Below are 12,267 nucleotides of genomic sequence, written 5' to 3'. Positions count from 1 at the left end.
TCGTCAAGTCTTGCTCATATCTTGGAAGATTAATAAGAAAATCTCACAAGTTCTTCATGTAAGAGGTAAGGTTCCATACCTTAGTTTTCAATTTCGAATTTGGGAAGAATATGGTTGATTAGGAGTATGATTTATGGGTATGAGAGTATTATTTATACATGCATGTATCAATAAGATTTGTGGAAAGATTGTTGAGTTTAAATAAGTAAGGATTGGGTTTTAGAGTGAAGAAAATCTTGTAGAAGAACCTTGTGGTTAAATTTGCACACCTAGTATTTGATAAAATGCTCAAATGAGCTAAGACCATGAATATCTTCCTAATTATAATTCAATTTTGTTATGTCTCAAAATAGATTGGGATTGCTAGAATTTCTAGAATATTGTAGTAATTTAAGGAAAGCTCAACTGAGGTATGTTGGCTAAACTTTCTCTCTTAGAATCGAATTCCATAATATTCCCGTAAGTTTTAAAGTATGGGTTGCGTATTAAAATGTTGTGGCTTTGAATCGTATTTTAAATGAAAGCTAGTATGCCAAATCGTGTGAGAAAATCTCAATGTTCTTATGACTCTTAATTGTTCATATGTGTATCTAAAGTCTTGATTGAAAATGTCTTATTGTTGATAACCTATAAAGATGGTTGGAAGTGAAATAATTTAATTGGGGATATAGTATATGGCTAACGTGCCAAGAACCTAAGTTATGACTGTGGCTAGTAGTGCAAATGATTTGAGAGGATGCGATAAAGAATATGAAATGAGCCTCGATTCGATTGTTTGAAAACGATTTCGAAAATAGAATTGCCTAAGGGCTTTTGTATTCAATTCATGCCCATAAGTGGCTGCTTTAACTAATGCATTGCTTTATAAATATATCCAGTGTGATTCGAGTTCTATATACTCATGTGTTGAAATTGTACATTGTCATTTTTGGGGAAAAGTATTTCAAGAATAAATGGGGTGTTACTTGTTGATGATTTTAACTTGCGCATCAATTGCCAATCATTTTACTCCATTTCTCGGAAAGAAATCTATTGTACTTAAATTGTTCACTTCTAATGAACTTAAAGTTGTGATTTTCGGAATATTATATGTATATTGATATTTATGATGATGATACATGAGAGGGAAGAAATGAAAGTGTGGAATATCAAATAGGGCCATCGTGCCTTGAATAAAGAACCTTGTGAATGGCCAAAAGAGCCAAGGAAATATTATTGTTGTTATTGGTTGAAAATACTAGTGGAGATTTATACAATGTGAAAGATGATGAGGTAAATACATTTGCACCTGTGTTATTTTATGGAATTATTCCCCTTATTTGGGATGAAATTGATGTGATAAAATTATTCCTCTTAATTGAAATCGAGATTTTGGTTGATGTCTTCAAATGAGACAGCCTAGCCGATCGGGTCATGATCGGACTCCGTGCTAAAATTATGGTAGTATTGGTATTGATATTAATTGTGGTTGATTCTCTAAGGAGATAGCCTAGCCGATCAGGTCGTGATCGGACTCCGTGCTAAAATTATGATGGTATTGGTATTGATATTAATTGTTCTCTAAGGAGATAGCCTAGCCGATCAGGTCGTGATCGGACTCCGTACTAAAATTACGGTGGCATTGGTAATGATAGTAATTGTGGTTGATGTCTCTAATGAGATAGCCTAGCCGGTCGGGTCGTGATCGAATTCCGTGCTAAAGTACGGTGGAATTGGTATTGTAAACATCAGTATTGTGAACATTGGTATTGTGAACATCGGTATTGTGAACATTGGTATTGTGAATAGTGGTATATCGGTGCTAATGATCTCCCAACCAAAGTTGTATATGAAGTTCATATTTTAAAAATTATTATATTTTAACTGAACATTTGGATATTGTTGATTATGACTTGTTGTTTCTATGTGTTGCCTTTTCTTATATGGGTATCCTATTTTGAAAGAGGACTTTTAGCTATACATACTAGTGCTATTCGACAGTACTAACGCCCCTTTTGCCGGGGGCGCTGTATCTTTAATGGATGCAGGTGGTTCTATAGCAGGCGGCATTGATTAGTGATAGCAGTACACTCTTTTTAGCTGATTTGGTGAGCCCCACTTCATTTTGGGGTCATGTATCTTTTGTTTCTCATGTACTGTGTTTTGAGGTATAGCCGGGGCCTTGTTGCCGACATTTCCATATTACTCTTCTATTGTACTTAGAGGCTCCGTAGACAGGTTGTAGGTTGTGGTTAATGTTGGGAATCGAACTAGAAATGTTGGTATTTGGAAATCATGTTTTTTATTAATTATATAAACTCGTAATATTTTGAAAATTATGAATGGAGCTGCTAATGGGAATAAAATGGAAGTTATTAATGAAATCTTTTGAGTGTTTGATTAATGGAGTACATCTCTTCTTTATTCATAGATGAGTTTGAGTAGAAGGAAACCTAATATGCATGCTCGGCCGAGTTCTCTCGATTGATCGCCGGTCACGCTCCCCGAGTTTGGGGCGTGATACTCTGGCAGGTGGATAGGCCTAGTTACAGGGGAAACTCTGCCAAAATGTTTAAGAATTTGTAAAGATATCCAAATTTTAAGGGTCCTAAGTAAGTTGAGATTTTGGATAGGAAGTATAAGACCCATGTAGTCATAAGTGCCCTATGCATAATGGTTTTAGGTAAAAGGATAGTAACTCTATTATTATAGGTGACTTTTAAATCATTCGAGGATGAATGTTCTTAAGTGGGGGAGAATGTAACAACACAGAAAATTTTTGAAGTACTTAAGCGCTATTAAGAAAGTTGAGGTGCGCTAATTATATTATTTTATGTGTAGAAAAGGACTATTATATGAATGATATTAATTGATCATGATAATATATGTATGATGTGCATTAAGAATGGTTTATGGTCTAAGAAGAGCCCAAAGGCTAAGTCAAGCTGAAAATGTTATGATGGGTTCAAGTGAGTTCGCACAAAATCCTACTTCAAATATATGCTTCTACCAAACTATAACTAATTAGGAGATTATCTATATATCATATTAAAGCCCTTTGAGTCTAGTTTCCAACGCTTCAAACAGTTCTTCATTTGGACACTCTTACAAGAAGTTATGACCAAATTACCAAAGGCTGGAAAAATGAGATTCTGCGACCAATTCTGCGATCGCAGAATAATTATGTATTCGCGAAAGTGTTTCTACGGCCGCAAAATTGGTCGCAGAATGGACCAGTACAGCCCAATTTTTGGCACCGATTTTGCGGTGCATTGTGCAACCCGCAGATCCATTCTGCGGTCCATTATGCGACCGCAGACTTGATTTCGGAGGGTTAATTTTTTTATTTTCATAACACGACCCCATTTTGATAAATAGGCTTTGGGGCTTATTTTGGGGCATTTATCTGAGGTTTTTTTTAGAGAGAAGTGAGAGTATTCTAGAGAGAGGAAGTAGATGAAGTGTTTTGTTCATCAACATCTTGTTCAAGTCTTGAAATCCAACAAGAAAATCTCACAAGATCTTCACTCAAGAGGTAAGATTCAAACTCCTAATCTTCAATTTCGAATTTGGGTAGAAAATGGTTGATCAGGATTATGATTCTTGGGTATGAGAGTATTATTTATACATGCTTGTACTAATAAGGTTTGTGTGGAAGATTATTGAGCTCAAATGGGTAAATATTGGGTTGAGGAGTGAAGGAAATCTTGTAGAAGAACCTTGTAATTAAATTTGCACACCTAGTATTTGATAAAATGCTCAAATGAGCTGAGACCATGGATATCTTCCTAATTATAGTTCAATTTTGTTATGTCTCAAAATAGATTGGGATTGTTAGAATTTTTGGAGCGTTGTAGTAATTTAAGGAAAGCTCAAAGCAAGTTATGTTGGCTAAACCTCTTTCCTAGAATTGAATTTTATGATGTTCTTGTAAGTCCCGAGTTATCCTTTATAAATTAACTATTCCGAATAAGCTTTGTGTTGAAAGGTATATGTTCAAAATGTATTCAGGATGCTCTTATCATATGATGTTATCCTTCGGGAATGTGTTCAAAGCATGAGTTGGATATAAAAATATTATGATTCCAAGTAGTGTTTAAAGTGAAGGCTATTATGCCAAATTGTGTAAGAAGTCTCAATGTACATAAGACTTTTAATTGCTCATAGGGATACTAAAAGTCGTGATTAGAGGTTCTTTATTGTCGATAATCTATAAAGATGCTTGAAAGTAAAGGTAGTGAGTTGGGGATATAAAGTGTAGACACCGTATCAATGATGAAAGTTATGATTGTGGCAAATAGCGCCAATGAAATGAAATGAAATGATGTATGAAATATTATGAAATGATCCTTGATTCAATTATTCTAAATTGACTCCGAAAATAGAATTATTCAAAAGTTTATGTACTCAAGTCATGTCCAAATATAGTTATTCTAACAAATGCTACGCTTCGTAAGTATTCCAATTTGTTTTAAGCCTTTAAATATTTATGAGTTGAAATTGTGTATTGCCCTTTTGGGGAAAGGTACTTTAAGAATATTCTCTATGTTGATGTTTATGATGATAAGCCTTGAAAATAATGAAATGAAAGTATGGAATATGAGATACGGCCACCGTGCCATGAATGAAGAATAATATATATGGCAAAAAAAAAAAGCTAATAAAATAATGATATTGTAAGTAATTGAAAGTACTAATGGAGTGATAGTATAAACATAAAATGTGGTTGTTTGCATAAATGAGAATTATGACGTTTTGTATGTCCGAATGATTTCATCTGTTGCCACATACATATGGAGACAGTTTGGTAAAATAACTCTGTGGGGACGGTTCTATGTTAAAAAGAGGATTTAATTTCCCTTCAATTATTTCACTAAACCCGCGAATGCTCCTTTTTTAATTAAAAAATAATTCCAAAATTACATGTATCAAAGTAAAAGAGGGGTCTTCTTCTTTTCTATTCAGTTCATTGAGAAAAAACCTCTGAAGCTTCTTCAAGAGCGAAAAATGGCTCCACGCGAAGGATTTCGACCAGTCAAAGTAAAAGAGGGGTCTTCTTCTTTTCTATTCAGTTCATTGAGAAAAACCCTCCAGTGAAGCTTCTTCAAGAGCAAAAAAGGGCTCCACATCCAGCGAGATTTCGACCGGCGAAGGATTTCGACCAGCGAAGGCTTCGACCAATATTGCTCTCTACCACAATAGATCTGCATGCTCTCCTCCATGGCTTATAAGTTCCCTATCTCTAGATTTTCCATTCAAGTGTTTTTGAAAAAGATTACAAAATACACAAATGGGTTTCTATGAAGTTACTATCTTTTGTTCTAATTTATTTTTGGTTTTTAATTTTAGTGTGGTTTAAAGTTTGTATCTCAAATTTGGTGAAGATTTGAGTTTTCCGTGAAAAAAATCTATGATAAAAAATTAAATAAGATTGCTTAAATTTTGGGTTTTAGTAAAATTGGAGTTTGAGAAACTGGGTTTCAATTCTTTGAGCCAAAATTTTATTCGAAGTTTATTTTGTACTGAATATTGAGTTTACTGCTGTTTGGGAGGAATTAAAGTGACAAATACCCTTCAAAACTCCATTGTTGAGGTCAACAAGTTCTAAAACTTAAATAGGGAAATTTAAAGTTGGGAGAGTTGGAGAAAATTGTTGTATATATATATGGGGATTTTACTTTTTTTGTTGGTTTTCTGGTTGTTTGGCTCTTGTGTTCTAAAATGGGTGTTATTTTTATGCATAACCTAATCAATTGTTTTTATCAATGGGTTTTTATGCATAACCTGATCAATTTGTCAATGTTTTTTATCAATGGGTGTTCTAAAATGCTCTTGTTTGGTTTTCTGTATTTTTTTTTATGCATAACCTGATCTAAAATGCTCTTTTTTTTATGCCCAACATGAAAGAAATAAAAACTATCCCCAATATAGCATAGAAATAAGAGCAATAAAATATTAACAAGAAGCCACAACAAAAGCCCGCTAAATAAGATAGTTGCTGCCCTGCTAGCACCCTTGTAGTTATAGCAGAAAGTGAGATGCATACAACTGCTAATAGTAATAGTTGACTCAATTTCTTAATGTTGATTAAGTACAGGTACAATGTGAGTGTGTGCGCGCGCGTGCTGCACCTTAGTGCTCTTTTCTAACAAAATTATACCACCCAGAACGACTAGACCTTCCATAGTTTAGTCTGAATGCTTGCAGTTTCTGGACTAAAATAGGGAGGCTCCCATTGTACGTTAACGTCGATTGTTGGCTAAATTACGCCAAACTTACTCTTTAAAGTTGTATACATGTGTCAATATCCCTTCATTTAGCCTGAACTCTAACTTGGTTTTAAATGTGTGCCTCAATCAGATTAAGCAAATAGACTAGGGCGAATTGCAGCAATGCCTAGAAATTTTATGGAGATTACAGACTTGGGAGACTGAACATAAGTTTGTCGAAGTGTAAAGTTCAGAATGTCCACCAACAAAAGTTGGATAACTTAGTTAGGACCATCAAATACAAGGTACTAAACACTATATTGCAAGATGCTCGCATCAAAATAACCCGTACAATAGCAAAATCATCCTCTCCTGGATAGTTATCTCCATATTGTAAAGAGGAATGTGAGAAGTTTATTTTTTTCTATACTTCAATTTGTTCTGTGTCTCTATCTTACTCTTACCGACCAAAAATAACCAAAATAAATCTTCTTAAATAATGCTACTTTATTACTATTTTAAATTTTGACGGATGAATTATATTACTTTTAAACAGCAGTAGTTTTCTGAAGAGCTCGCCATTGGCCATCATTAAAAGCCCAAGTCCGGCATACTGATAGACCGACAACAGACGCCTGCTGAAACGTCTCAGTAACTTTTCCCCTTGTGGACTGATCAGCAGCAAATACCATTGACCAGTAAGTATTGAATCCATTCACATAAAAAGGTTGGCCATTCACCACAAATTGGTTCCCACTCTTCTGCACTATTGTCCACTATCCATCTTCCATCTCTCCCGTCATTATATCCATTCAGAAATGCAAAATCAAACTTAGAGAAACAAACAATCTTACAAACATAACAAGAAAATGAAACTGATTCGCTGCTTCATCGAATGGAGCACAATTTACATACTTTGTACATACTACAAGTAGACAACTAGCAGCCAATAAAAGCAATTTAGAGCTAAAAGTTTGCTCCTGGTTAACCATGTTGGCAAGTCAATGAGCAAGTTAAGGTTATCTTGAACAACATAGTGTATATATATATATATATATATATATATATATATATATATATATATATACACTTATATAGATGTACAACGGGACGTGTCCGAGCTTTTTCTGAATAAGCAACAAGCTTATGATAATGGACAGAAGTAGTGTTGAGGAGAGAATGATCAAAGCTACCTTACAAGCAAAGATCCACTGTCCCTTCTTGTCCCTGCAACTACACATTCATATTTTCATCCTTTTTATAAAAATAATTAAAACAATTATGGGTATGCATTTCTTCTTGAAAGAAAATTGATCAAATTAATAATCTTGATATTGAAGAAATAAAGGCAAGTATTAACTTGTGATAGATGGCTTTCAAATTTGGCTCAGATGTCTTTATCAATAGAAAACTTTGTGAAAAAATAAAACCAGATCCTTCTCCTTAATGATAACATGCTAACTATCAGATGGATAGTGGTCCTTGGCTTCAAAGCATTAGAAATAGAGCATTAGTATAGAAGTCTACAAACAAAAAACCAAAAAATATGCACACTTATTGAAATGCACTCCGTATTACCAATTCCTTTATAGATAATATCTTTTGATAGGGAAAATTTGGATCATATCTCGATTTGTGTGTATCATCCTTTTGCAGGGGCTATGTTGATCTTCTCTGTATCGTTCCAATTTTATCGGATGTACCAAAAGGGAGTTCCTCTATATATTAAAAAAGATTTTCTAATGGTCGTTTGGTGATTTATGTATTCTCAAATTTTTGCAGCTCGCTGAAAATGGTATTGTCGTAATATCCAAGCTTCACCATCTTTTCAAGATAGTGGGAAAGACTCCACAACTAGTTTCTTATCATCTGAATTGGCTTTTTTGGTGAACTTGGAGGACACTCCATCAGTTCAGGTAACTTGACGTTGTCTACATGGATCTTATTTCTTATTCTTGAAAATTCTCATATGTTTTCCTTGATATATTTTGTGACTTACTAGTTTGCCTATGTCAAATTATTGGTGAAAGGTATATGTGTATAGGTTGTAATTCGTACTCCACAAATTGTCTTACTTTGTTGGTAAACAATATGTGGAAATGTTGTAGTTTTTATATGGTACTTGGATTAAGTTGTTTGTAAAAGGTATATAAATTATTGTTGTTTGTATATAGAAATGAGGGAGAATTGTTTTTGTTTTTCTTGCCATGACACAAGCAATCTGAATTTTTTTTAACAGATGCATATGTAATATAAACAACTTTTGCAGGAATTTACTTCAAAAAACTTTACAACTCAAGTGATCAGATTATTATCATATTAGTAAGAACATGTTATAAAAAAGATGTATTTATAATGTATGTTTGTATCTTTTTTTAATTGATGCATATATTTTTAGATGGTTTGATCAGTCCTAAAGTTTGGTAATTTTATAAAATCCTCTTGCAAAAAGGTCCCAAAGTTTGGTAATTTTTATAAAATCCTCCTACTGAAAGGTCCCTTTTAGATGCTTGTGGTCGAGTATATGTCCCAAAATTACTAGTATAGTTCTGAGTGTAAAATTGAAATCTAAGAGGTAAATTGATTCCTTTGCAATTCTAATACTTGAGTCTGGTTTTACAAAATAAAATATGATCTTTTCTCCCCATGTCATGAGTAGGTTAGATGTCGTTGATCAGTAATCAACTTTATAACCTTTCTGTTTTTTCTTTTTTAGTGGCTTCCAGTTTTGCACTAAATATTTACATCTAGTATGGAAAAGTGGGAAGTGATTATTAAATGGTTGACTGAATGAATACTGGCAATATTGGGGAGTTGGATATGAATCAAGGTGCATGTATTACCTTTGGTGATACATCATACTTGAATACTACAATTGTAGCTTACTGGAAAAGGGATTACTAATTGTTGATTTACTTTTGTGTCTCGTAGGATAAATGAGTAATGGAGATAAAAGTTGGATGAGTCTTCGAAGATCCACTGATGAGTATATTCGTGGTGTGAATGATTTTCTTGATAAAGCGTTTGAACGATCTTCCCAAGGAAATAAAATATTATGCCCGTATAAAAAGTGCTTTAATCATTATTGGCATTATAGAAATGTGGTGGAGGATCACTTAGTTGCTTATGAGTTTACATATGGATACACCAAATGGGTTTTTCACGGAGAAGGGTTAATATTGCACTATGTCACCTTTTATATTCCGAAGTGTATCAGGTAGGGTAGTGTTTGGGTTCTTTTTCCATTTTGGTAAGTAAGTATGAGATTGTGTATTTGTCAATTTGTTTAATCTTATTACGTGTCATGACATTAATATACATATATCTTTAAGTGATGAAATCCTTTTATAAAACTTTTGCTAAATTGTTTATTTTTTTGATTATTTGTAGGTGGAGAACTTGAAGTAGGCGACAAAAGTGATGAAGATCTTACTTAGGAGTATTAGGTTGATTCATGATGAAACTTTACATATGTTGTAGAAATATTTTATTTTTGTACACTTTGGAAACCTATGTGTTCCAATTCACTGGCAGATATTGTTATATATTTTTCTTTTATGGATATTACACCTATTATGGATTCTGATTTTGTTTAAAAATAGATTTTTCTCGTAAATTATATATATTTCAAGGCGTGTTACATTGTTGGTTTGTTTAACTGTTGCAATAGAGATATGATAGGCATTGCAGTAGCCCAGAAAATAACCGTCGCAATATATCAATATAACCGTTGCAATAGCATGAGCCCCAAATCGCATAAGCCAAAAGTGACTGTTGCAATAGTATAACGTAACCGTTGCAATAACATTAAGTAACCGCTGCAATAGTATAAAATAACTGTAGCAATAGCCTGAACAACAATTGCTAATGAACTCTATTGCAACGGTTTGTAACCGTTCTATTGAATAAAAAACCCATCGCAACATCATTCAAAGAATAACCGTTGTAATAGACCGTCTTTTGCATCAGTTATTAAATCGTTACATAGAACCGTCGCTATAGATCTATCACGATGAAACCTATTGTAGCGGCCACAAAACCGTCGTAATATCTCTATGGCAACGGTTTTAATTCCTTCCGCAACGGTTTTTGAACCGTCACCATAAGTCTAATTTCTAGTAGTGACATAACAACCTTTGGAAAGAACCGTGGCATTAAGAAAACCAAAGGCTTATTATCTACTAAAACAAAGAAAAGAAGCTACTAAAACAAACAAAAAAGCTGCTAATTCAAACTAATAACTCACAAAGGAAGAAAAATAAAGAAGCTAATAGACAAGAACTACTAAATATACATAATGAGAGAAAAAGAGAGAATCTATACAGAATAAGAAAAAGAAAGAAAATAGTATCAAGTTATTACAGGACAATGGTCTCAGAATGTACCAAGTAAGATCAAATAAACTCCACCCCCGAATAAAGGTATGCATTATCCTCAATGCATAACAAAATAATAGTAAAAGAGGGAAAATAGTGAAGAAAACTTCTTATGGCTCCTTAGACATCTCTGTGTCCACAAAAATATCACCGCCCTCAGTGTCATCCAACTAGATCTCATCATCCTCAACTCTGTGAGTGACTGGGTTAGTGAACATCTGATGCACTACCTCGGCAGTGTCGGCAAAAGAGTCTGGCTCCTCAGACTGGCCAGATGGTGCCACTGGTGCTGCAGGATCTGGGCCTGAATGGTGTGGGTCAATCAACATGTCGAAAGGGATATCTCCTGCTGCAACAAGCTTTGTAACCTGTCTCCGGAGCTTGTCCACTGACTTCTTGGAGGCCTGGGACTTTCTCATCGTCTTTACTTCTTTTACCAGCTCTTCGATCACTGACCCATGCTGTACCAAGGTAGCCATGATGGTGTTCTGGTTCACCAGGAGCTTTTTTAATGTCTCTTCAACTGATGGGGTAATCTGAGGTGCCTGAATAGTAGATTGTGCTGCAACAACACTGGATACGTCAGACAACTTTACAATGGCTGTCAGCATCCTGTTGTTGAGGCTCGCCAATATCTGGGAGACTCATAGTGCAGAAAGTGAGGCAGTAGGCATAGGCACCGGCTTCAAAGCCGAGGTGGAATCTGTGATAGGAACTGCAGTAGGAACTGAAGATGATGGTAGAGGCATGGATGCGGCACTAGAGGAAGGCTAGGCCGAAGTAGATGGAACATCAACTGCCTCTGCAACTACCACCGTTGGCTCATCACACTGGCTTGTGGTGGTAGACGGCTGGCCTTTTCTCTTAGGGTTGTTCTTATCCATCAGTGAGTACCATGAGAAAGGCTTCTTCGGCCGCACCTTTGTATCATAATCCTTCGGCTCAACCCTCGCATCCGTGAGATACTCTGTAATAGTGTTGGGATACGGGTAGGACGAGTCATCTTGCCGAGCAATCACTGAGATGTTTGCCTACATCGCGGCACCCACATTGATAGGGTATCCATCCATGATAGAAGAAACTAGAATCGCTCGAGGAATCGGGAGATAGGTCTCATTCTAGCTCGGGTCCAGTCTGCTGCAGACAAAGGTTTGCCACCCCTTTGCCTCAAAGCTCAGAGTGCTCATGTGAATAGGAACCCCTGCTGTGATCCATGGTGGTGGTGGCCCAGGAGATGCTAGAATCTCTGCTAACCAAGGTCGGGCTGTATCTCCCATTGCATGCTTCAAGTATTCCTTCGGCTCGACATCTTCGAAACCCAAGTACGTGTTGAGAGTATTTTGATCAAATCTCACTTTAAGTTTACGTACTTGGGTTACCTTTGTCCCCTTCTTGATATGCGCCACATTGGCATAGAATTCCCGGACAAGATATTCTTTGGCATCCACCACACTCTAGGTAAACCACATCCACCACTTGCATTTCTTGAACTGTCTCAGCACTACCGGGTTATATTTCTCCAAATCCTTCAACTGAAACTGCCGCTCAAGAGTAAGCGACCTCACTGGCCACCATTGATAGAAGATGGTGAAGGTGACCAAGATGACAAACTGATTCTCCCAAACCTCTTTCTTCTTTGTTCTTTCAAGGCCGACAACTGTAGCATCTCCCCCTCTGCCATCATCGGGGATGTCTTGAACTGA

At 35.5% G+C, this 12,267-nt stretch overlaps 1 long non-coding RNA gene and 1 other non-coding gene across 2 annotated transcripts; one reads left to right on the top strand and one right to left on the bottom strand.

The window, feature by feature from the left end:
• Positions 1-4,909: 4,909 nt before the first annotated feature.
• Positions 4,910-9,804, top strand: LOC104086639 (uncharacterized). The gene is made up of 3 exons (XR_684140.4): positions 4,910-6,886; positions 7,971-8,104; positions 9,579-9,804. It is a non-coding gene; the product is annotated as an uncharacterized lncRNA (long non-coding RNA).
• LOC117274275 (U6 spliceosomal RNA) lies at positions 7,799-7,904 on the bottom strand. The gene has a single exon (XR_004504375.1). It is a non-coding gene; the product is annotated as a U6 spliceosomal RNA (small nuclear RNA).
• Positions 9,805-12,267: the final 2,463 nt, after the last annotated feature.

The sequence above is a fragment of the Nicotiana tomentosiformis genome, chromosome 1, assembly GCF_000390325.3.
Source record: "Nicotiana tomentosiformis chromosome 1, ASM39032v3, whole genome shotgun sequence".
Lineage (NCBI taxonomy): Eukaryota > Viridiplantae > Streptophyta > Magnoliopsida > Solanales > Solanaceae > Nicotiana > Nicotiana tomentosiformis.
This window is presented reverse-complemented; position numbering and strand designations above follow the sequence as displayed.